The sequence below is a fragment of the Cylas formicarius genome, unplaced genomic scaffold, assembly GCF_029955315.1.
Source record: "Cylas formicarius isolate icCylForm1 unplaced genomic scaffold, icCylForm1.1 PGA_scaffold_3__17_contigs__length_32017465, whole genome shotgun sequence".
Lineage (NCBI taxonomy): Eukaryota > Metazoa > Arthropoda > Insecta > Coleoptera > Brentidae > Cylas > Cylas formicarius.
The window spans coordinates 23,995,079-24,022,379 of record NW_026844326.1 but is presented as its reverse complement, the minus strand read 5'-3'; the positions used below and the strand labels follow the sequence as shown (position 1 = coordinate 24,022,379).

The 27,301-nt window shown below is 34.1% G+C and overlaps 1 protein-coding gene and 1 non-coding gene across 2 annotated transcripts in view; one reads left to right on the top strand and one right to left on the bottom strand.

The window, feature by feature from the left end:
* The window catches only part of LOC132699574 (uncharacterized), a 430,959-nt gene that overhangs the window by 195,163 nt on the left and 208,495 nt on the right, over nucleotides 1–27,301 (bottom strand). The window lies entirely within an intron of this gene.
* On the top strand, nucleotides 2,933–3,090 carry LOC132700226 (small nucleolar RNA SNORA69). Its single transcript, XR_009618613.1, has one exon. It is a non-coding gene; the product is annotated as a small nucleolar RNA SNORA69 (small nucleolar RNA).

Below are 27,301 nucleotides of genomic sequence, written 5' to 3'. Positions count from 1 at the left end.
GCATGACAGAAAAACGAGGCAAATTTTTAAAATATAAAACCAAGGCTATTTGTTGTGTTTTTCTCTCCTTTGTTTACATTAATGAGGAATGTTGTTTTCCCTCAGTTTAACTACTTTATTTACTTAATATAATTACTAAATTTATAGTATAATGAATTTTTAATAAACCCCAGTATAGTAGCAGTATTAAAAAAATATTAAATACACATGTACTAGTATTTGCCTAAGTTGGCAATACATTGTCTTGTTATACAAATAATAAACTCAAACTCAATTTTTGCATTTATTTGTTTATAAAACAAAATCAGATCATGAAATATGCAATGCAATGTGCAATACCCAAGCAAACCCATTAAAAAAGTTAGTTAAATTTGTTAGTTATATACATATATACACATAACACCTTTTAAATAAAATATTATATTTGTCATATTGTGCTACATATGAAGGTATATATTTTTTTTATGAAGAGAAATCCTATTTGTGCTACAAAATAAAAATTAAATTTACTTGTTTTTACTTATTAAAGTAACAATATTATTATTTTTCAAAAACGCATCTTTGTTGAACAACATGTATACGAGTATATTAAATACACTTTTTATCGTCTTTTTTATTGCAATTTAATTTTAAGAAATTTTATTGTACAACAATAACCAAATAAAATCCTCAAAACTTCAAAATAAAGGTATAAACACGTCGGCGTCGAAAATATTTTCACATTCAAACGCCCATCAATCCCGCCGATGGCGCATGAGAACTTAGTGTTGCTTTACCGAAGCGAACGCTTTTTAAAAAGCTTTAATTTTTCATAAGGTGCCGTTTTAATGAAAATACGAGACGTTGGTGCGTTAAAAGGGCCGAAAAACGCGCTCAAAAATGCCCGGCAGAGTGTCAAAACAAGACAATTTATTACGTAAAGATTTATAACGAAATCGAATGGAGATGAATGAACAACTTCGTTTATCATCTTTACGACTTTCGATAATCAAGCAAACGCATCGACAAATATTTTTCGTCCTGTATCTGCGCAAGATTTTCTTTTCTCTAAAACTGAGCATCCAAAGAATTAAAGAATATTTCAAGAACTGATTATTTGTTATTGACAAAGCTTATACATATAAAACACCAAGTTTTAACAAAGAAAAATGCAAATAACTATGACAAAATAAGTGTATAGCACAATTAGAACAAAAATATGTATATATAAAATAAGAATAAAAATTGTTGGTTCATGGTCTACAGAATTACAGCCTCCCATAATATAAAATTTCTTATTTCTATTCTAAAACATTTTAGAATAACATTAGAACAACGTGCCTTAGTTGTAAACCACTATGATTATAAATTTTACTACTGAATAAGAAAGTAGGATGGTAAAGCCAAAATTTTGTGAGTTTTTGACTTATTTAAGAGCAGCCGATACGCCACTAATGTGAACATTTTGAAACCATCGAAGACCTCTGCCGTGAAAGCCATACGCTTGAAGCTATGTCTGCAATATCCCGTGACTGACACAATCAAAAGGCTGTGACAGGTCACAGAGCACTGATGCTGCTGCCTCACCCCTTTTTATTCCCAGAAACACTCAGCCAAGAAGTCAAACATGACATCTGACTATTAAACTTTCAACCGATTTAGAAAGAGTTGACAAATTTGACTACCACAAAATTGGTCTTTAATTTGATGGATTTGCATAGTTCCCACTTTTGGGTAAAGGAATTACTTTAGTAATCTTAAAACTTTAAATGTAAATTAAAAGTCTTGCACAGGTGGTGAAAATTACTAGCGAGATACCGTAGTCGATCGATGCATTTTTATTATTAATAAAGTTCAATGTTGCAATAATATCTTCAGGCCTAGTAGAACGAAAGACACCTAACGTTTCTGATATATTAAACTTGAGAGTTACCCTCATGAGTTGATATTAGAATGGATAATGTTTGTCAGGTTATCAGCGATCGAACCGTAAAAATCACTGAGAGAGTTAGAATCTATATTTATATTTATTTATTTATTTATGTCAGATGTCAGATAGATGTTAAAATCAATGGACTGGAGGAGAGCCGGGTAGTTATAATTAATTTTTTTAAAGTTTCTATAAAACATCAAGATATCGGAGCAGGTTCTTCTATCCATCTATCATGAAAGACTGACATACCAGATCATAATTAACGTGATCGTTGTTGATATTTATACTGGCTTTATATGCTAGGGATCTCAGAAATGCCTTTTGAACAAGCTCCCATCTATCAATGTGACATCTGTAATGTGGAGACCACACTACCGATGCGTACTGAATCTAACTAAGGAATAATAAAGGTTTTTAAAACAATAGGCTGAGAGCAGTGTACTATTACGGGTAACAAAACCAAGACTCATCATGCCCTAGTTAACAATATCTTCCAGTTGACCAGAAAGGTCAGTCAAATATGACGCCAAGGGCCCTAACTCTATTGGTGTGTTGTTAATGATATATCTATTTTGATAAGTGTTAGTTAAGCGAGAAAAAGTAATCCTAAAGCACTTTCCAGATCCAGATCCAGACCATTTTCTCCGCACCGCAAACTGACATTATTAAGGTCGCTCTGAAGAAGAGCATCGATAAATGATTCTTTTTTTTTAATTTGAAGTCATCGGCAAATGCAGGATGGTCATAATACAGAACCACATCACTCTTATAAAAAAATTAAAGAAAACTGGACCTATGTGAGAACCCTGAGGGACACCTGAGTGCATCACAATTTTTCTGGAAATATAATTGTTGATTCGAACCTACTCTGCACCCTCTGTTAAACAGCTGTGACAAAATTCAGCCAGAGTACCACCCAGTATTAGGGCTGGAAACTCACAAACAAGATGCTCATGACTGACTTTGACAAATGTCTTTGAAAATTCCGTGTAGACACTATCCACTTGTTTAGACTACTCAAAAGCAGTCAACAGATCCTGCTGATAAGTGAGCACGTTAGTCGCAGTGGACTTATCCTGTCAAAAGAATATGTGTGACAACCAGTTTGGGTTTTCTCAGGATAAGTCCACTGCGACGACTTATCCTGAGAAAACCCAAACTGGTTGTCACACATATTCTTTTGACAATGAGGGGAAAAATGTGGTTGTTTTACTTATCTATGAGTTACCTCATTAAGACTCATGCTGCATATTTGAAATACCCTTTAGGGTCGTACAGTTTCTTCGAATTGGTCAATGATTTTTCCTGTAAATGAAGTGATAAAATTGATATGGCATTATAAAACATCATGTTAGATTTTTAACAATAATTGACATCGTCGCTAAATACGTTCGAGAATATTCTCTGGCACAAACAAATTTGTTTTTCTACTCCCGTCTGTAAAATACCAAATTATCCACCGATGTAGCGTGCGGGATTTTGCTTAATATTTCTCTTAAAAATTACGTCACGCGAGAAGTGTCACTTTACCACGTCAGTTTCGTTTCCCATGAATCCAAGCCACTTCGCACATTTTCTGACAAACGACAAAATGTACCCAAATACTTACGGTCGTAGAAAAAGTATAGCATGTCCGGTAAACTTTTTAACTGACTCGTTTAATAAAAACCCGCTCCGCTCGTGTCAAATAGACTCGTGAGTCAAATGGCGTTTACGTCCCTACTTTAAATTCTAGTTGCCAGTAAAAGTGTCTCTTCATTTTCTTCTTTAGTTTAAAGAAAAACTCTCGTTTATTCTATGTTTTGGTTAAATAGTTTTCCAAGTTAACGTTAATGGTATATACTTGATAAAGTTTTTCTTATCATTGACATTTTTTAAAATTAAAAGTTACCTAAAACATCTCAATCCATAGAAACGTCGATTTGACTATCTTTTTTTCGCTACAAATTAGTTCATCCCTTATGTCCAAAGGCATTTCTGACGTTCCCGAAGATATAAATACCGGGCGAGATGCGATCGTAATCGCGACCAGCTGCGCAGAAATTATTAATATTATTATTTATCAATATCCCTAGTTCACGGCAAACAAACCCAGCAATAAACACCCATAACGCTACGAAAGAATGTTTATCGGCGTATTAAGTGCCGATAATTATTGCCGTTAGTTAATATAAAATCGAAAATTTCATTTCCCGGTACTACTCGCGGTGCTACAAAAAGTGGTTCGGCGGCGGGCAATTAGCACGCTTGCGCCTATTCAGATGTTGACCTCGGGGCGTGGCAGAAGTCCCGTAGAAAATGTACGAGGTATAGTTTCGTTCAAATCATACCGTTCACATTTTGGTTGCCGTAAAACCGTAAACATAATCCCTTTCACTTTCTAAACCACAGACGGGACACAGGTATCTAATATGATCTTTACTAATTATTACATAGGCACAAGCTCCAAAACTCATTTTGTTAAGTTCAATTCTGAGAAACCTTGGTTAACCGGACGTCTGTTCAAACAAATAAAACATAAGAGAGCTCTGTGGCGTAGATTTAAGGCCTCTGGCTCTGCTTCCGATTATGCTTTGCACAGAAAAGTTTCTAATGGTTTATCCTTGGAGATTAGAGAGGCGAAGTCAGCATTCGAAAATGACCTCCTCAATCGGCCCAAAGCGTTTTATTCTTATGCCAGACAACACGTATCGTCTGAGGTATCCCTTCCTGTCATTAGAGATACCTCGGGCGAGATCTTTTATAACCAGGACTTCATTTCAAATGAATTTACTTCTTTTTTTGCTAGTGTCTTTGCTGACGAACCAGCTAATCTACCGTCTCACTATGAGGGTCCCATAAATGCAGATTTATTGGAAGACATTCACTTTGACCAAGAGGACGTGAAGAAAACTCTTTCTGAGTTAAAAGAATATTCTGCTCCCGGACCTGATGGAATTTCCAGTAAAATCTTAAAAGCGTGTGCCCCTGTGCTTGCAGAGCCTATTTATATTACTTTGAGAAAATCTTTGGACTCTGCCACACTCCCAACCCACTGGTTATCCGCAAATGTAACACCGATTTATAAAAAGGGTGATAAGCTCGATGTTTCAAATGACCGCCCTATCAGCCTAGTGTGTATTATATGTAAGGTTCTTGAACGCCTTATAGTAACACAGCTCCTACCGTTTTTGATCGACTGCCATATTATACCTACATCGCAGCATGACTTTGTTCCCGGCAGATCTGTCATATGAAATACATTGACATGCTTGAATCACTGGATCTCATCTCTTGACTCAGGTGATCCGGTGGATATTATTTACCTCGACTTCAGCAAAGCCTTCGACAGAGTGCCACATCGACGCTTGTTATTCAAACTTGAAAAGGAGGTAGTGGGGGGTAAACTGCTAGAGTGGATAGTCACCGGTCATTCAGAGTTCGAATTGGTAACGCTTTTTCAATGCCACAAAACGTGGTGTTCCCCAGGGATCGGTGCTGGGACCAGTGTTATTCTTAGTGTACACCATGGATTTGCTCTCCAGCATTGATTGTATATATAGCCAAGCCCATCAATTTTATTTTAATAGAACCCCCGTGTTTCTGTTTTACATCCACCCAATCGATGTCAAGGTTTTTAAAAATGTTATAACTTTGAGGAGGCACCCCTGCCGAGAAGTTTCCTCCATTTAATTTTAAGATTATTTTTATCAATAACTTTAGTATATTATGTACTATCAAACTGCATGCAGAGGTAAGAAAATATCCCAAACTCATGAATAAAAAAACCAGAATCAGGATCATACTACTAGAGGTGAGAGATTCCGTTTGCTTCTAGTTCAGGATCGGAAGTAAAATCCAGAGCGAACGAAGTGCATAAGAGACATATTTATCATCTATGAAGTTGTTCCAAGCTGCAGTTGTTGGAATAACCATGTTCATTAATAAACAAAAGGAGAAACGGTAGTAGGAAATGAAATGGGTCAATATACCTTTAGATAAGATGCGATTATAATGTATTTGGCATTGATAGCATAGGAAGTAGTAAAGTCGCATTACAACGTAATAACATGCCCTGCTAAGGTCAGCTCACCTGAACCTGAATCAAGACTACTAGATATCCCGTTTTCTTCAGTTGATGATCGCGAACGAAGTGTGGAGAGACGTGTTTTTCGTCATGGCTAAAGAATTTGCGGGATTATCTATGGGTTCTAACTTGTCATCTATGGAGTGGTTCTAAGCTGCAGTTATTGAAATAGTTATGTCAACAAACAAGTAAGAAGTAAAATGTGCCAGTATGTTTGTGAGTATTTGGAAAAAGAACCTGAATTCGGCCCTAGAGTTGTTGATCGGAAGCTAGATAGACAGCGAAAGAAGTGTGGAGATATATTTGATTATCTATTTGGTTTGGTCGATTATGGAGTTGTATCGAGGTGTAGCTATTAGAATAACTATGTCGACTAGCAAACAAAAGAATAAAACTGCAGTTAGACGTGAGATGCGTTAATGTGTGTTTAAATTGGTTTTGGTTAGTTAGGATTGGACTAAAATATAATAGAATTTGTGAAACTACTTAAAACAAAGTTTCGGCTAGTTATAAATACCGTACATATTTACAAATGCATTGTATAAAGCATATATAAAAGACATGTACAAAGACATTTAGAACTGCCCTATAGTTTTACGTTGGTGTTAAGTTTAAATTCAAATAATTTTTTGACTTTGTATTTGAATCTCGAAGCACTAACTGGATGCTTTTGGCTAGTTGGTAAGAGGGATTCTGCATAAATCTGTGTATTTCATGAAGTAGATATATTGACAAAGGGGTATAGTTTTGCAAGTACCGAGACCAAAAAGGTTTTCGGGACTTGGGGCACTAATTCTAGTTCCAGGAACTAGCTCCTAAAATCTTGGTCCCGAAATTCAAGATACATTTTAATTCCAAGTTATGGCATAAAAACAATTAAAAAGATGTATTTATATATTTTTATTTGATTATGCGAAATTCGCATTAGCAACAGTGTAAAAAACGATAAAAAATAAACAAAACAAAAACGTGCTCTTAAATAAAAATAATATAAAATATATTCTATCTAAGACAAATACGACAGATCAAATTTTAAATATTATTTTCGAAAATATGACATGCATGAAATGCCACAAGTGCATTTAAAGATCAATAACTCAATTTTGCAGCACTGTTGAAAATGCCCTTTCCGATTGAACACTTGTGGGTGGAATAGTTATTAAATATTCTTCACAATATTGTCGTTCCTAGCGTTGCGTCGTTGCTGTCACAACTACCAGCTTGTTATGATTATCCTGAAATTTTGGGACTTTTAAGAACTTCTCCATGGTCCAAGAGCCAAAATTTTTGGTTAAATCTCGAGACCATCCGGGACTGGAATATTTACAAAGGATTGACAAAATTCACAAATAGTAGCAATGTCGATGTTTCGTGTGAAAGTATTATTTAGTAGATTATCAGCAGAAAGACGTACTTAGTTTTCGTAGTTCTTGTTTTGGTTATAATTTTATATAAATATATTTTGCAAAGGACAACACACACCTTGAATTAGCTGAACTATTTCGCTTCGCATTTTCATCCTTTAGGTTTAGGTTAGTTAGAAGGTTACAATTTCAAATGAATAAATGCAGTACCCACAACTAATCTAACTAATCCTGCCGATTTGAAAACTATATCGGAACGACTCTAAAACATGAGGTCGGTGCAAATCGATTGACTAGGAGCGCTTTGGGAATCGATAGCGAAACATGTCAAACAATTTTTTTTTATCTTCGCGACGTCGGATTTATAACGGAGCGCGCGGACCTCTTGCGGCCGATACAGAAAATGCAAATCGCCGCGTCCAGCATCCACTTCCGCATAATAAAACTAAATTAAAGCAGGCAAACGGTCGGGATCGCTGATATAGCGAAGATCCGCGGCATTTACAGAACCGCTTAATTATGGTAATGAGTCATATTTTTCCCGACGGTACGTCACTAATTGGGACCAGGTGAAAAATCGGGAAGGGAAATTAATTTTATGGGACCCCGACGGCGACGCTCCTATCTGTACCACATACGTGCTTGATAATTCATATTTAATTGGTCGTCGTATACTTCGACGTCGGATGCGTAGGCAAACGGGCATCGATTTCATTTTTTTAAGACGATTTTCCGCTGCCGATTTTTTCTTCCAAAATTTCCGCGCTTTATGCTTGTTCTGCTGTCAAATTCATGTTTCAATGTTTCAATGTTTTTTTTTTACTTCACATTTGAATGTTACATTTAATATAGATATGTACTACAGAGGTGAGTCGTCATTATAGAATTCATCTAATGTATAGTAACATTTAGCAAATAATAGTGATTTTATTTTTTTTTAATAGTGGTAATTGAAACTTTTCATCCTGTAAGCTCTTATCGACCTTTGCAATATTGTTATAACATTTAATTATGCGTCGGAATTATTATTATTACATTTAATTCCGTGTACTGTGCTACAGAAAGTCTAAAACTGCTATCTACTGTAAAATTTTTTGGTACCACTGTCATGGCCGCGGTTTCATTATTAAGTAAGTTTATTATAGCTGCGCCAAGCTGTCATCACTCTGATGGACTCAGCAATTTTATTTGAAATTTCAGAACATGTTTTACCTATGATAAAATGTTGCTGTCGTCTGCATATACAATTGGGATGCCAAAGCTTTCTACATTTAGAGGTAGATCGTTGATAAACATTTTAAATAGCGTAGGTGATGAACAAGAGCCTTGAGGTGTACTTTTATTAACAGAGCGGACGGTAGAGTGAATACCATTTATCTCAATCTGCTGTGTGTGTTCTTGTAGATACGGACGCACCCAATCAGATGCGGGACCTCTTATGCCCATATATCCTTGCTTGATCCTTGCAAGCCATGATCGACACTGTCAAATGCTCTACTAAGATCAAGAAATGGCCCGAGGATGTACTCAGTAGTAGTTGATTTATTCATACGAAAGCCATTTTGGTTTTTTCTGAGTGACTGAACTTTTTGCAAATAATTATTTAAAGGCGGGTTATAACAAAAATTCAAAAAGTCTACCAAAGTGACATTGCAAAAATAGTCGTCTATAGTTTTTTGGATTGGTTTTCCCACCCTTATGCTTATAAATTGGAACAATTCTAGAACATTTCAATTTCTATGGGCACGTACATTCGACGAAACTCTGTAAGTCTGTTGTTGTTAATGGTTTTCTTGTTTATAGCGAGTTTCTCTTTGTAGTACTTTTTGCACACAGTTTAAAATTCTAAACTCTTTTGTGCACCAGCTTTATAATTGTAGAGGTATAATATACTCAGTATTTTTGGCTTTCTAATTAAAATCTGAAGTTTTGCACAGTCAAACGGTCAATACACATGAAGAAGCAGCCACTATAAATGCTGTTTTTGATGAAACCGGCAGTCTTAGTTTTGATTAGTTTGAGCAGTGTTATTAAAACCCATCAGAATGGCCAACTGCGGAGAATACACCAGCGAATATTCAAATCAAAATTTATAAACCAAAGGCCTTACATTAAAAGGAGGTGATCAGAATAAAAGATTATATTATTGTTATAGGAATTTTTTCTATGGAAGGCATTTTATGAAGATGATTTTGTTTACCGATGAGGCTACATTCACCCCCAATGGGAATGTGTTCAAGAACTCCAGACGAGTATCCAGACAAAATCTTAATAGTATATTATACAAGAAGTGTGGTAAACGGTATTTGAGTCACGCGTTTATTTGGCACGAGCGGAGATCAGCGGAGCGAGTGTTTAATAAACGAGTTATTTGTACTATGAAAATTATTGTTTTAAATTTTATTAGTTGCTGAAATTATTGTTTTCTTAAAATAAAATAATAAGTCCTTTCTATTAGTGTTTTTTTTTTACTAAAGAATGTATATTATACGAATTATACTATTAAATTGACCATGTTGTAGAGATTGTTCTTTCCCTGCCACAATAACTTATCAAATAAAAAAATCAACTTTTAAGAATGGTGTGTATTGACCAAAATAATGAAAATTGACTATGTGGATTATCTTAAAAAATGTCAACCATTAACCTGTATGGCTGTACAAAACTTCAGATAGAGTTATCTTAAATGCGACACACTGATGATCAATTTTTATTTTAAATAATGTAAAAGATAGGTATAGGGAAACTTGAACAAAATTGGGTTAGTTTCTTTGGTATAATTCAAAAATGAAAGAATATACATGACATGCTATTTAAAAAAACTCAATTAACTGCGTCTCTAGAACTCTCGTACAAAATCTTGTGTTTCAGAAACTATGTTCCAACTTAAAAGGGTCCAAATCGCTTATATATCCAGGAAATTATTTACAAAACATTTGGATTCCTCTTGCGTCGGTTATCGTGGAGTCGAATTTGCTGACGTTTCGCCAATCATCCTGTTGGCTTCTTCAGAGCTTAATTGAAACTGGATGATTCAGAAGGAGTCCAGAAGTTTTGTAAATCGTATGTGGAAGTTCTTCCGAAAATAAATTATTGGAAATTATTTTTTAATTCGATTACAGTAAGGTAAAACCTCCTCTATAATTGAAGTAAGACTGTTTATCCGTTTGCCAGAAATTTCTAATGGGCAATCCAATGTGCGCCACTTGATATATAAGTGTAATAAATTATGTAAATAAATTCTGGCAATAGCCATTGTATTTGAAGTGGTTTTTATGTTATAGATTTTTGAAAAACTAATAACAAGCCTAATAAAATTATTAAAAGACATACCGGGTGTACCGTCTACAAACAAGTTTAGTCAAAGACCATAATCAAAAATTGGACCGCCATCCATTATCGAAAAATAATAAAATCACATTTCAAAAGTATTTTATATGGGGTGCAGGGTGCGAAAAGGGAGCGCAACGCAAAATGATTTAAAAAAATTCTCCAAATCTTTATATATTATAAGAAAACATACTGCTCAAAATTTCTGCCGTTAAATTTAAACCAATTTTATAATATTCAAAGTGAGGTCCTGAATAAAATTTGATATAATATTATTTGGGATTTTTGGGCATAAGTGCCTTTTTTTAAAATTATTTTCAACTTCCTGCCAAATCCTAACTGCCCCCTCCTACTTAACTTACTTTAAACATGCATGCATTGATATTTGGCAAACTGTTAAAAAAACAGGCTTAAGTTCACGTTTTGGTATTGTTGTTGTCTACAGGGTGTCCAAAATGTTCCTACAGATTTTCGAAGCCGTATAACTCATTTTATTCAAATGTTACACTTTAACTGCACTAGAATTAGCTATGCCTATTTCAAACCATATTGGTTTGAAATAGGTTTGGTTGATTTTGATAGTATCGTATTTGTTCTGCTGAATATTTTGCCTTCAAGTATTTGGCTACGGAAAAAACAGTACTACTGTATAATAGAACAAAATCGTTGTTTTTCTATAGCCAAGTAAATGAAAGAAAAATGTTCAGTCGAACAAATAAGATACTATCAAAAAACCTAATTATGTGAAGCCATATTTCTAATAATTGGGTTTATTGATACCCTAATAGAATTTGAAAAAAGAACGACTTTGAAGATGTTAAGGTCTGCGGAATAATTTTAGACCCCCGTATTAAAGTAGACAATAAAAATGTCAACTTATCCCTCTTTTTTAACATTTTGCCAAATATCTACCCGTTTTTTAAAAGTTCAATTTTTGAAAGACGGTTAGATATAGGTAGAGTATTATATATGGGTATAGGTATAGATATATTATATACCAAATATGTTTAGAATTTGACAAAAAATTTGAAATAATCAAGTTGGGAGCAGCTTCCTGTTGAACCGGAAACAGAACTGAAAATATTAGTCCGGGTTGGGTGAAAAACTCTGTATAGATCACGGTTCCATGGAAAAATGGGCGGCACATTCTCGATCGCTTTGTTCGTCTTTCCTTTTGGAACTTTTCGACATGGTTTTCAGTTATAAAACACATGCTTGTTGATTTTGTGATTTCTAGTACTGGGCACGAAAATCACTCGAATATTGTAGTTAGAAACTGAAAAGTGGTAGTTTGGGTTTATCACTGCTACAAAATACAATATGGATGATATCGTTGTATTGAACTGGTTCAGAGCCATATGAAAATATTTTATGTAATAACCAAAAAAAGAACTGAAGCGCAGATCTCTTGTGGTGAAGGTAGACGGCAAAAATATTCGGTAAAACTGCCGTACAATCCCAACGTCCAAAACCCATTATCCGGCCGGTCCGTTTCCTAGCTGAAAATGCTAATTTTGCTATGCGTGTCGGTTATTAATAATTTTCGAAACGCGACGACATACCGGGCCAATTAAAAACTTAACGCGTTAATTAAATCGAAATATTTCCATTTCACTTAATTAAAACTGCGATTCGAAATCTAAATATCGAAACGGATTATAATCCAAATCCCGACTCTTTATCGACGATTTGGTCGATAAATTAAAAGTGGCAGTCAGCGTCATTTTATACCTAAAATGGGACGGGCCGTTTATTAAACAGTTCTCATTATCTATATACAGTTTGTCTCGTTTAGAGTTCGTCGGAAAATACGTAATCAACGCGGAGAATTTACTGATAGTTTAAATTAATTTGTTAGGCGCGGTGTCAAAAGTTTTGATTTCGTTCGTTATTTTCGTAACATTATCATATCTAATTAGATGTCGTTCATCAAAAATCAACAATAAAATTAACGTGTTTTGCAAATTAGTCGAACCTTTTTAACCTTATCCTTAAATATTAAACTAATTACGTACTTTTTTATGTCAAGTGGGCATCGTATTAGTAAATTTTAAATGTATCCATTCTGTGTTGTTTAATCTGTGCTTGACAATTGTACGTTGCTTCCACACCAAATTCTCAAACTGTCACCTAACGCAAGAAGGTTTTTCTGAAGTATATCAGAACTTTGCTAAACTAGCAATATTTTTTATTATATGATAAAATTTCCGCACCAAATTTGGATTGTAAAAATTTCGAATTTCAATATATTCAATATTGAATGAGTATTAATTATTATCGACATTTTAAATATAATTTTTTGTATTTTAACGGTATCTTAGAAGGAAATATAGTATTTAATAATGGCTGGTGTACCCAAAAAAATATTCCCAAAGATGGGACATTATTTCTACTTTTTATTTATTTCACTGATATTATAGGTTAGAGAATGAGAAATGCGGTTTTACTAGCATGTTAGACCATTATTTTGCTATCTTTTGTTGCAATAAGAGTGAACAACAACTCCCTCTAGCGGCGTTCGTTACAAGCAAGAACAATCAATGGCGGCATTAGAAGACCGCTCTTTCAGCCACCCAAGTTTGACAGAAGGTGTTCAGCCCTTAGAGCAAAAACGAAATGTTCTACAAATTAAAATGTAAAATGTGAAATTGCCAGAATTGTTCCTTGGCCGCTTTACCCCGAGTGTTTACAATTACCGATTTCCCTTTTGAATTGGTCACCCGGTACATGTTGAGCTTTGTGATACGCTGTGATTGGCAGAATTACCTCAATTAAATATACATATTTTCTATCTGTAATATGTGCCAATGTCATTGATTATTCACTGGTAATACCACTAGAGGTCAAATTATTTCCGGATTTAATTTGACCTCGTGTGGTTTTCGTTCCACGCCAGTAGTTTTTAAGCAATCAAAATGGATTTTGTTGACAGATTTCCATAGCAACGTATATTTCTGTAAAAAGTTCCAGTATAATTTACTGTTTGCTGGAAAAAGTTTGCACTAAAATTCTTCCGTTGCCATGGTGATTTGTCAAAAAACATATTTTCATTGGTTAAAAATTGCAGTTGTGGAATTTTCGAGGTGATCCATTTCTTCGTCTTCCTGTTATTATGTATTTTGGTCTACGTCGGTTTTGGTATTTATTGTCAAGATTTAAATTTTGTCTACAATATTTAGTGTTAATTTGACTAACAAATGTTTAGTATATTAATTATATTTTATTATTCGTATTATTCCAGAAAATCTAAGGCAAACCTAACATAAAACTTTAAAGTACACAAATTTATAATATGTAGTTATCTAATTTTATTTTCAAATTAAAAAAAAATCAGGGAAATGCGAATATCACTTTAAAATATCGACAAATTTTATTAATAGAGCAAGAAGAAACCAAATATAGTAATATAAACATTTTGTTAGATCAGAAAAAAATACCTACCCCAGCAATATGATTGCTAAAATAAATAAGATGAAATCCCACGGCAGCTAGAAGCTATGTAGTTGCAGTCCAGAAATCTTCGTTCGCTATTTCAAAGAAAATTGCTTTGCTACAGCATTAAATTATCATAAGTCTTTTCTGTCAAATATAGCTTTGCTGCTGCAGCAAAGAAAACTTACAAATGCGGATAATGTTTGACTGGTGTCTCTATAAATAGTATCTCTTTTTAAGTTCCCAATGAAAAACTATCAAACTTTAATTTAGCTTCTGTTTGAACTCATAAGGTTGCCGAAATTTTGTTTGCAATTTGAGAGAAGCCAGATTTACATAAATAACTTTGTTCCATGTCATACCGTGCCTTTTAAAATTAGCGATAAAATAATGAATGAAACTTTATTTTTCAAAGGTTCTGAACCGTAATAGAATTTGCAGAGAATAGCAATATTCCGAAAGTGTAAAGTTACAGGAAAATATTCGCCGCTGTAAAAATAACGATCTCTTTATAAACATCGAAAAATGATGTGTTATATCTTTTACTAGAAATTGGGTCCCTATTCCATTCGATTACTCTGTCGATAATAGAACTCCGGAAAAAGTAACGGAAGTGACAGATCTCGGAGTTGTATTGGACGGAAGGTTAATAAACTAACCAAAACAAATGCCAGGCTTTATTAATAGATAGGTAAATGTTTTCAATAGGGCACGCGCTTATATTATGCGCATGTTTAGTGTTAAGGCTGGTCAATTGACCACTGCTTCACATGTTTTAAATAATATCTTGCAATTAAAGAGTGATATCTATCATTATTATATAATAATATGTATTTTATAACATTCGGGGAATCCCACTCCATATAAAGAAATAAATATAATTAAAAAAAAACTAAATATAGGTTTCAATGGATTTTTATAATGAATTCCGTCAAATGACTGGTCAATTGACACAAAAACAATTGACCGGTCTATTTTACAACCCTACGTTTGGAGTATAACGTATACAAAAATAGTATTATGATATAGGATATTAGTAAGAATTATAGTATGGTATAGTAATGTAGAACCTCGAAAATTTAAAATATGCCTTTATTTATAATACTCTTAGAAAGACCTGTAATTCCCAACCATGATTTCCATGGTTTGTATGCCGAGGGCTGCCAATCTTCACTGCTTAGACCTGGACTTGTTCACACATGATTTTCACTATTTGACTTTTGGATCCTTAATCTAATTCGTACATTTTTTTGCCTTTACTTATTTAAAATATACTACAACATAAATTTATAAATAAATAGAATAATTCTATATTCACAATCAAATATTTAGGGATTATACTTGACCCGCATTTAAAGTGGGGTAAACACGTAAAATATACAAATAACCGCTTAAGATCTTTAATCAGAAAATTTAAAGAGTTGAAAACATATTTTGAAATGTACTTGAGAACCTTATATTTCGTACTTGTTCAACCACATTTAACTTATGGAATAATAGTTTTGGGGGGGAGTGCTGGCTGCTCATCTTAGAACGCTAGCAATCATTCAAAAGTGGATATTAAAAATAATTTATTTTAAGAATAAACTATATTCTAGTAATAAGTTATTCCGAGAGAGTGACATTTTAGATATTCGTCAACTTTTTGTGCAAAGTATAGCAATACGACAATATAAGGAAAAAGACACGTTACAAACCATAAAGCATAAGCATAACATCAGGCACAAAGTAGTAACAGGTTACCTTCCTCAAACCAAGACCTCGCTAGGACAAAGATTCTTTTTGTACCTAACCCCAAATATCCACAGTGACCTACCGATTGAAATCAATAATATAAATTCTTTAACTTTGTTTAAATCTCGACTAAACAAATGGCTGCTAAGTCAAGAGAGATCGAGAATTTATTCACTGCTAATGAAAAAAGCTTAAAAAGTACGACAAAAAAAATAAATTCTTGAATGTGTCAAAGTATCCCCAACAATGACAAAAACACGTTCTCGAGAAAACGTATCCAGAACTAGACTAAACTGTACATGATCATGACAAACCAATGTCTAATAAATTTTAATACAATTACATTCCAAAACAAGCTTCTTATTACAACATAATTTTATCACTCATTGGCTAGCTTATTAAACTACGTCTTCTGTTTCATTTTCATTTTAGTTTTCATTTAATTTGTTACTGTTCGATTTTTCATTACCCTTTTGACATTTCCAATTTGTATTGATTTTTCCATGTTTAATTACATGTATAATTTAGGTACGTATTCGTTATCTTTCATTAACACTTTTTACTTTCCATAATTATATAAGACCTATAAGTTTAATTGTCACCGACAAGCAGTATTTCTTTGGTGTTATTTTAGTCTATTTATCAAATAATCATAATTATTTTACTCCCACTTCTACTAAATAACCTTTTTTTTAACGTTTATTTTTTTGATAAATAAACTTATTAATATTATATTCTATTTACTAATAAATAAATAGTATAAAATTTAAAAAGAAACTTTTCCCTCACCTTCTTTATGTATGAGATTAGTAGATTTGTTGCCCATTTAAATTTGAAATATTATTATTTACTTTTTTTCTATGCAAGACTCAATTCATCGCTTTTGTCTATTTTTTCCTTCCTCTTTTTAATTTGGATTGTTGGTAACTAAGCTTTGCATATTATTATGACTTCAATTGTAATTCTTAAGAGGAGTTGTGGGTTTAACTTCAGGTCTCAAAGAGCAAGTAAATAAATATGGGTTATAGCTATCATCAAAAGACATACAAATTGGTGCCTTCCCCATATAGATGATATTTAAGATGTTTAAGTCACAAGTGAAATTGACAATTATAAATAGTGTACAATAGAGGTCCCAGGATATTACCTTGAGGTACTCCAGATGTAATGTCGATGTTATTTGAGCACGTTTCATTAAAAAGTACTTGCTACGTTCGATCAGCACATTTCAGCAGCCCCATAAATTCTAATATAAAAAGTAAAACGTGAAACAAAACTATGGGAATTTTCCCACGATCAGCGGCTATGAAAAGCTCATCCGTTACATCAGCAAGCGCGCTCTCAAAACTAAACCCTGGCTGTTTTTTGGGTAATATTATATTTTCGTAATTAAAGTTTCATTACTTACTCTAGAATTTTTGAAAATGTCGTGACTGACTGACGGGTGTTTTTAATTATTAACATTTATTTTCCTCATTTCTCTATCATACGTGTCGACCATTTTGTCAGACCGTTTTCTCCGCCGACGTCTCGCTCTCGTGTCCCTTATTGAGGCTTAAACGATAATAACCCGGAATGACGTGTTATTTTCTAAATTCTTTAATGAACGCGTGAAATTCGCGTATACCAGATCGGTTTCAATTACCGGCCATTTGCGAATTAATATTCAATTCGACCTGTGCAATCAGATTCCTCGCGTAACATTTAAAACATAGCTTCGTCGACTTAATGGTTTCCTCGCGTTTAATCTCGCATAATGCGAATGGGTTAAATCGGGTGTTTTAAAAGTTTTTCGTTTTTTTATACTGGTCGTCTTCTCGGAATACGTCCGACGTAACGAAGATTACCGAGCGGTTATAATAAATTTTAATGACCCGAAAATATGAATACCTCCGGTTGCGTACAAATCTGGTTGATTTACGCCGTTGTTTATGTTAATTTTATCTGTGTACCTCTTTGGCAGTGCGTCTTGGATTCGTTGTTTTTTTTTTGCCGGGCGTTGCCCTATAGAAATGGTGTTATAGTCATACAGAGAGTAACAGAAGACATGGTACTAAAAATAAAAAAAGCGTTTGGTATTTGATCGAAGCCATCATGCGGTGGTGAAGGGAACTACAACGATAAAGCAGGCAACTACGTTTTCAATAGAAAAACAAGGCAGGTTTAAAAGGAAATAAAAAATAAATTTATTAACACAAGTAGTGAAATGAAAGCAAAAGGAACCCAAAATTTTTAAATTAAAAATAAATTATTTCAAAATGCTTTTCAAAATAATGACGATACCAATACAAAACTTAACAAATCACTTGTGACTAGTAAATAGAGCATAAATAATTTAACCCTAAAAAAATACAATTTATTTATTACTGTTATTTATTATTGTTTAATAAAACAAAGACAGATAGATAATTTAGTTTCCGTTCATTACAATAAAAGTGTCTTTTTTAAATCTCTTGTAACCCAATTTCATTTTGAAAGTAAGCCTAAAGAAAATCATACCTTTAAAAAGATAATCTTGTTGGGTGTTTTTAATGCATCACCTTTCACATCTTTCGTGTTGCAACATATTTAACACAATTTTGTCTTCAACTGGTTTAGTTGGTTTTTAAGATAATGCATCCTCTCTTTTCCAATTTCAAAAGAGAAGAATATAAGCAAGTGAGTTTTGGCAACAACAAAATTCTTCAATATTGAGTAATCTTCAACGAAGAGAATTAACTTATGTTGAAGATATTAGATCGACTTTATACTTTATGTATAAATGTAAATTATAACTTTTGTTTAAGATTGAATTTCTCTTTAGAAAATTTAATGCTAACATTTATAATATTTATGAAGTTGACAATGATCCACAGCTTGTACAGCAAATATTATCTAAATGCAATAAATTATATTAAAGTTCCAGAAGTTCGCAGCTGTTCCCATTAAGGTCAGTTCTAAATTCACACTTTAATAACAGGTTCTGTATGATTCTGTGAAAGTCACTGCAAATCAACGGGTACTACGAATATAGCTTAATCCACTAAAATCATCTTTTATAAGATTTCATCATCATTCATTTCGCTTCACACAAATAATGAAGATTTGCCGTCAGTATATGACTGGAACATTCCTAGATAAAAATATGAATTTTAAGACTCATTGCCTTCCTACCCCAATACCTTTGGGGGAAACATCTAACATATATAACATAACATATAACTCAAGGTCAAGACACTTATTGCAAAGGTGTTAATTGCCTTTACCATATTCACACTGCCAAAGTCAGATTTGCATATATTATCAAGTCTGGAGACATATTCTTTAATTAGTGTTTATTTATAGCTGCGTGTTCCACTCTCCTGGATTGTTGCATTCCGAGATATTTATACATGTCCTTTTCTTCTATTGATTTCATTTCTGGATCATCTGCAGCGTTGAACTTAATCATTTCTAATGTGGATCCCCTCTTTATATCGATCGTTCTACATTCGTCTAACACAAAGTTCATGTCAATATCTGTCGAGATGTTTTCTACTAGTTGGAACAGCTGTAGCAGTGACGGGTTTTAGATCATCCATATATTAGAGAAGGGGTTCACTGCCAAACCAACTACAGAGGGCTCAAGTGTGTTGATTGTGCTCCAGCCGTAGGATAAATATATGGCAGTGCGTGATTGGTTCATTAGCTGTTGGAGAAGTGTTACTAGGAGTGGCTGGACTTTGTATAGCTTCAGTACTCGAATCAATGAAGAAAGTGGTACTGAGTCAGAGGCTTGAACCTGAACCATGAACCTGCTTATTATTAACATAAAAATTTCGGATATAAAAAATACTCTTGAGATAAGAACCAATAAACCAAAAATTTAATGTTTTAAGACAGATAGTAAGAAAAAAATGCTACTCGAAGATTAGTTTCAACTAAACATCAATCAAGATACATTATGTTTTCTTATAATAGCAAACCATTTATTATATACAGAAAAATTAATTGTTATTGATTGCATCCCATTTAAATGGAAAAACGAACTGTGGCGAGCAAAACTCGCATAAATCGAGGAAAAATCTATTTCATATTTCTTTTCGATTCTAGGAGGTGGTACCGCTTTTCTGCTATCGATTTCTGCAATCACCTAGCCCTCGTTTTTATTTTCCTCCCGCTCGCGTCGAACAATTCCATCGAACGCCCAAAGGACAGCTATTTCGCTGTCACGACGTTCTACGACGACCGCCGCACATATTGCAATTAAACCTAGTCGAACGATATCGGAAGTACCGTTGTACCGATACGTCGTGACTTCTATACTATACTTTCGAATCGTCGGAGAACCCGAACGGAGCATCTCGACCCGATCGATTGTTATTAATTAAACTAACGGGCGCGGTCGGTCGAGTCGCGACTCCAGTTTCCCGCTAAAAATGTCGCCGGATCGGCGAAATAGACCTTTGGCGTTCGACGCGTGCGCGCACCACGTGGCAGGCGCGACGGGTTAAAAGCTTGACCTTAAAAATTCCAATTACGATTCGAAATTTTAAAATTTCATGATTTAACTGGAAATTTTACATTTAACCCATGTTCTCCCAAGCATAAAAAAAGAACTTTTTTGCTCTGAAATTATTTATTTTGTTGCACTTAAGAATACATTACATGTGTCAAAAAAAAAAACTCGAAACATACAAAAAAATACTGGTGCCTAAACGAACCAGTGGGATAAAAACATTAAATAATGTTTTGGGGCAAGTAAGATGTAACATATAATTTATACATAAATATATAAAAGAAAGTTCTACATATACATTCTACATCTCTTTCGGGCTTTATTAGCATGAACAATCATGAGGTAACCTTGATTATCATAACGCACTTCATCAGGTGCAATATTTCTTTGAGTAATTGTTTTATCAGTTTTTAAAAGTCGCAAAGCAATGTAAGATTTAAAATCTACCTGGGAAATCTTTTGTTCGTTGACAATATTATACAATTTTCATGCATTCACTACTAAACTATCGAGTGAGTTACACCCCCATTTTTTTCCAAATACCTGGCACCTGTAATTAGCAATTCCATTGTCATGTAAATCTACCCCACCCATATATCTATTTTATTGGGCAGTTACATAAGATTGGGGTATATTTACATCTTTCCGTTCTTTTATATTATAGCGTTTTACATTTTGGGCAGGATCGACGCTAGAAACATTACTTGCCACAATTAAAACTGAATTGTCGTGCCAAAGGACAATAGAAATTTTTGATTCAGCTTCCAAATGATTTACAATTTTCCATTGGTCATTTATTAGTTGTACTTTTCCGGATACTACCGGTGGCAAAATAACCATTACTTTTTAAATGTACAAATAGTTTGAATGATGAAAAAAATTGTCAAAAAAAATTTGGTAATTTACTGGCTTATCTACAACAGAAAGTAGAATCATGACAGCGTGACCGCCAAGACCAAGGTTTATTTTGAGCACTACCATATGGAAGTAAATAAAATACGTACCCATCAGATGAGCAAAGGCACCAAAGCTTGAAGCCAAAACGAACTGGCTTACCTCTTATAAACATTTTACAGGAATGGCAGCCAAAGTAAGGTACCATTTGTTCATCTATGTAGAAGTTGAACGAAAATATGCCAAACTGAAGATTTTTTTTATTTATTACATCAACGAAGCGTCTAACTTTTGAAAATTTATCATTTTTATCCAACAGATTATTGTCAGATAAGTGCAAGTTTTGCTTTATCAATTGGAATCTATTGCGGCTCACACATTTTTCTTTATAAGATCAATTCCTTTGTCTTCATCAGTAGACCAATAATGCTAAATATATGGCAATGAATGATAATCCGATAACCCGAGAACAATGAAATGCCTACAAAATTTTAAAGTTCACTTTTGGACAAGCAGAATTCATTGCCTTGAGCATATTTTAAAATCAAATCAATCACTCAACAAAAAATATTTCAAGAGTTTTTCCAGAAAGACTATTTTTTAGTTCCTCACATGATCCAAATTAATCGGATCTATCTGACCTTTTTTCCATTTGAAAGTAAAAACAAGCCTGTCATTTGCAGAAAGCATACGTCTCCTTTTGAATTCCAGGGTTTCATCATCTGATGAGTCCCATTCAGGTTCAGTAGTTGATGAATTACAGGACTGTTGAAGGACAGCTGTATCGTTCGGTGTATGTAACTCGAAAGTTCTAATTATATCAGTTGGTTCCTCAAACTCTTGTAGATTTATGTTATCGTTCATATTTTCTTCGTCAGTCAAGGTATCCACGTCGGGTGGAATGTAGACCGCGTCAATAGGTTTTGTAAATATTTTTTCACGTTATTTTTAGCATAAATTTATAAGGAATGGAATGCTACAATACATGAGAATACGTAAATCAGTTTTGCATTCACGCACCAGTAAATATTTTTATATTTTATTTCCCATGTATATTTTCTGCGATGCTATATGCTATGCTTTTTTACTATTTTGGATTTACTTGAAAATGTGATACAAATTTATGAACCGCTTTTGTTAACTTTTGAAGTCATATATAAGATCTTTCCTTTACACATAAATTAGCGATTTCTACGGTTTTATGTCCTTTAGTAATGATAATACTAAAGGATGTGACAAAAAAAATCACTGGGACAAAATGGGTTAATGAGGTAGACCTTTGTAGATGCTGAAAGGACAATTCGAAATTTTAAAATTTCATGATTTAACTCGAAATTTTGCGTTTAATGCATAACGGAAGGTGAAAAGGTTATGAGTATATTTTTGGCAAAAATCTTCAATACTGTGCAGTGCGTGCTAATAACTTATCACTTATGTAAATCCTGGTGGTGGTGATCTCTATTGTTCAATATATATCTTAACGAAATCTTATCGGATGCGAATCTACATGAACTTTATTGCTTTCTTGATGATACTGCTGTCAGTGGTCAGGTCAGTTTTAAGGAATGACAAGTTTCTCTTAATGTCGATAAAAACAACTGCTACACCACCTGTACACCACAAAATAATTGTAAATTTAAAAGCTTTAAAGAAGGAAAATAAGACATTTGGAACCTTGAGGGTGGTGTACGGCTCCCTTGTAGAATCAATCAAGAGTTATGCAGTAGTGGTACTATTGAAAGAAAGCAACTTTCTTATTTCATATCCACTTTATGATATCCGCCATAAGATACATGTTAAAAACAAATTAATAAGAAACAACTATTTCATGACATTAACACTAGGCTTGCTCACTAAACTATTGTGTCGGCCCAAAGACCTCACGAATTCCTTATCAAACCGATCAAAGATGAAATAAATAAAAGGATTGTTGAGACAAATTTTACTCTTACTTTTTTGAAATTATATAAAATATGTGGTTTACGCCAATAACTTGCTGCCTATCTGCCTCGATAATTAATTTCTGTTTAATAACTTTTACAAAAATTTATACATACTTTTTTTTTCATTTTTTCATTTAGGAACAAGTATTAATGCAAATGTAATATTTCTAGCAATACTTACCAAATGAATATTGTGTTTAATGCGTTTTTATGGTTTGGAAATTGGAAGAATGATAATGGTTTGTTGTTAGTTTTTTTTTTTAATTAAATAATTGTATGCTATTTATTTCAATTCCACCTTCAACATTTTTTGTTAAAGTATGGTCAGAGTTTAATGAAAAGAAGAAAAAATTGTTGGTAAGTCGAGTGTCTCTCTTTTACCTCGTTTTACCGGTGCTATACGGCCCAAATCAGAGGTTTCTTGTTATCTAGTGCTATACAAGTCAAAGGAAGATCGAGATTTCTTCAATAAAATTGATCGACGTTCAACGCGTCCTAAGAATCATCTTCTCTAGAATAAAAATACTAATTTAATAATTTTGGCTATTCATAGAGTCCGAACGTGACACTATTACTGAAATATATGCATTTATTATTACGTCAGAAATAGTTAAACATTTTCTTCCGCTAGAGGCCGCCATAAATCGCCAATATGTCTGTTATAGCTGCAAAATGCTGCGTCGCTTGTTCTAGAGCGTCTACGGAAGAGCATTTTGTTTCGCGTTCGTTTCCGTGCCGTGACGAAATAAAAGCACTACAGGCGCCTCAATCGTGCGGCGACACTCCAAACTTTGTTGTGGCGTATCGCGATCGACGGCGTTCTTGCAAAAACGGAAACAAAAGCGGGGCTTCTTTCATTGTGACCCAAACAGTAGTCGTAAGGGATCGCGGTATCTCGCGCCGCCTAATATTCTCGAGGTCGTTACAAAGTTAAAGTCGGGATTTGAGAGGAAGTTGAAAGAATCCCGCACACTATTGTCGAGATTAATGGGGAAAGGTCTGGCAAAACCACTGAATGCGGGAGGTGCCTTATCTTCAATTTGGGATAACGTTACGCCACTAATTTGCCATATCTCCGAGCGCGGACGTTTAAAGCGAAGCTAGCACATGGCTTCAGCATGTTGGGTTTGTTAAAGACATCCTACGAGTTTCGCTAAGTACATCATCATCAGCAGATTGTGTGATATACTTCAAAAAATAACTTCAATTGTTACAATTAAAGTTCATGCTGACGAAATTTTTTACTGTGAAACCTCGTGAATATCTATTCAAAATCACTACGTAACTGATCCAGTATTATATCAGACCGAAAGAAAGACAAAGGGGGGGAGAGATTTAATCCAGGGAGATTACATTCTACTCTACAATGCTGAAATCAAAAAGAGATAGGGAGCCAAGTTTCTGTCTATATACTTATATGGATGAAGCCTAATGGGATTCTCCCAGGAGCAGAAATCATGTTCTGTCCTCTTTTTAAAGGCTCTATTCTGCATCTTGTATATATAAATTTTCCGAAAATATACTCGGGACTGAAGCCTAATAGATTAACCTGCGTTACCGTTTGCCTTGTAAAGGAATGGTTGGTTCAACCCGGATGTTTTAATGAAACGTTTCTGTTCAGAATTTTTACAGGAGCGTCGCTAAGAAAACTAACCAAATTTCTTGTAGGTTTTGAGCAAGCAATACTGACCCTATTAATAAAATTATTTGATTGTCTCGCAAACAACTACGAACTAAAAATATTGTGCATTATTTTGAATTTCGTTAGCAGTAACTTTCATGATTCAACCCAAAGTGTTGTGTTTAAGTTTGTAAGTTTCACTTAAGTAACTTAAAACATTTCAGAAAAAAAGAACGAAACTGTTTTTGGGACCACTTATTATGTAGGCATTTTCGGACACATTTTCATTAGCCAAACTAATAAATAAATGATTTTGTGAAACTTCCTATACCTAAAAGATGTCCTAAGAAAAAAATTTTACGGTTTTAACCCTTGCGAATCCGTCTTTCCCCGGGTCTACATTCTTCTCTGTGTAAACCTCTCTGTTTTAGACTTATTCAAACCTTACTTTCTCTATCTCCCTCTGTCCCACGCTCTCTCTCTCTCTCTCCCTCTCCCCTCCTCTCTCACTCTTTCTCTCTAACTCTCCCTCTCTCTAGCTCTCCCTCCAGCTCTCTTTCTCTCTCTATGCTTTTTACTTTCTCTCTCTTTTACTCCCTCTCTCTATTTCTCTCTGTCTCTCTGTTTCTCTCAACCTTGAAACTCAGGTCTCGTTTTAAACCCCTAATGGGGAATATTTGAGAGCAACAGAAGGGTCCGAAAATAAAGAGAGGTTTAAAGAGAAAAAGCTGAAATTCCTTACCTGGTTCTGTTACCAGTGGTTCTGGAGAAGGAAAAAGAGCAATAATGGACGCCAGGGGTTATAAAACGGATGGTAGGTGTTTCGAGCGTGCAACGCCGTTGATATCCTTTTGCGAAAGCGACGTTTAAAACCGTTCGGAGCCTTAAAAGTGACAGAAAACTGGCCGAGCGACAGCTAAAATAAGACGGGACAACTATTATGTTCCTCCTTACCATTCACGGAACGCGGGCCCGTACATGCCCTAAACTTGTGGGAATTCGTTCCATTAAGGCAGTGTCGCGGCCATTTTGCAACCCAATCATACGATAAGAATAAAGCCATAAGTTCGCTCTATAAGCCTATCTAATTACACAATAAAGTAATATAAATCCAGGCGGTCGGGCGCAAAAAAGCCCAAAGTTGTTACGCTTAATGGCCTCGCCGACACATAGACATGACCGATGGTCTCCTTATATGTAAAATAACGGAGAGAGTAGAGCGGATCTCGTTTGCGGCTGCTGCGTTCCCGCCCGGAGCATAACTTATTTATAAAAGAACAGAAATTGTACATCGGCTTGTGTCAATAATCTTAAACATACATAAACATGCGGATAAGGGAGACGACGCGGACCGGTCACGTTGTACTAAAATGCTGGAAATTATTTTCGAGTCTCTGAAATGACCACCAGGGAGCGTATTTGCCATTGTTATTTCCGAAACGCGGCTTCTTCAAAATTAGTTTATATTCGCCATAGTTCCATAGTTTTGGTTGGGTAGCTAAATCTATAATTAAAAATAAAATTTATTTCCATAGAGGTATCGGATAATGTCAAAAATATAAATATATTGCAAGCATTAAACATTAAAATAATATACAAATGTAAAAAACGAATACAGCAATGGGAATTTTTTATCAAAATTGCTCCTCAATCGTTGATGCAAATTATGAATAAACATATGAAAAATAATATAAACGCAACAAATCAGTAGAAACCAAATTTCTTAATCTCCATATTACGTAGGAATTGGTGGAAAGCTTTTTTAAAAATATCTATTTCGTTAGTCCAGGATAAATGGGAATCGAAATAGACATCCAGAAATCTGACTACTTCTCCCTTTTCTCCTAAAAGGCTTTTATTTAAATCCTTGCAAGAAAGCACAAACAACTCCGTTTTCTCCGTATTCAAAATAATATTATTAAGTCGACAATAAGATTTTCCGCTAAAGCCGCATCATGAGCAAATAGAGATAGATAGCTGCCCCTAAAAAGTACAAAGATATCGTTTATAAATGCAATAAACAGTAGAGGCCCTAGTAGGATGCCCTGAGGAACTCCGCTCCAAACAATTTACCATCTTTAAGCTTTACGATTGACTTCTATTAGTCAAAAAATATTTTAACCATAAGCAAACAATTTATCAAGGAGCATATTGATAACGTCGAATGCACGTTGCAAATCAAAAAATACATAGGTAGTTATTGAGCAGAATATGTTTGTAGAGTGAACGAATTGTCTGATGTGTCGAACGCTTCCTACGAAAACCGAAATTCCTATTTGAAAATAATATTTATATTAATTTTTTATATATTAATATTTAAATTATTTAAAACGCAGTACTCGACCATTTTGCGGGCTTCAAAGGTATTGTATAATAATAAACGTAAAGCAATAAATAATAAATTTAGCGTTTTGTTTGTTAAATTACGAATGATTATACATTAATATCAACCCGCAAGCCGCGAATGTTTTCCAATATTTGTTTTGTGTCATATGTTTTTATTTATATTTTAGGTTATGATAAAGATA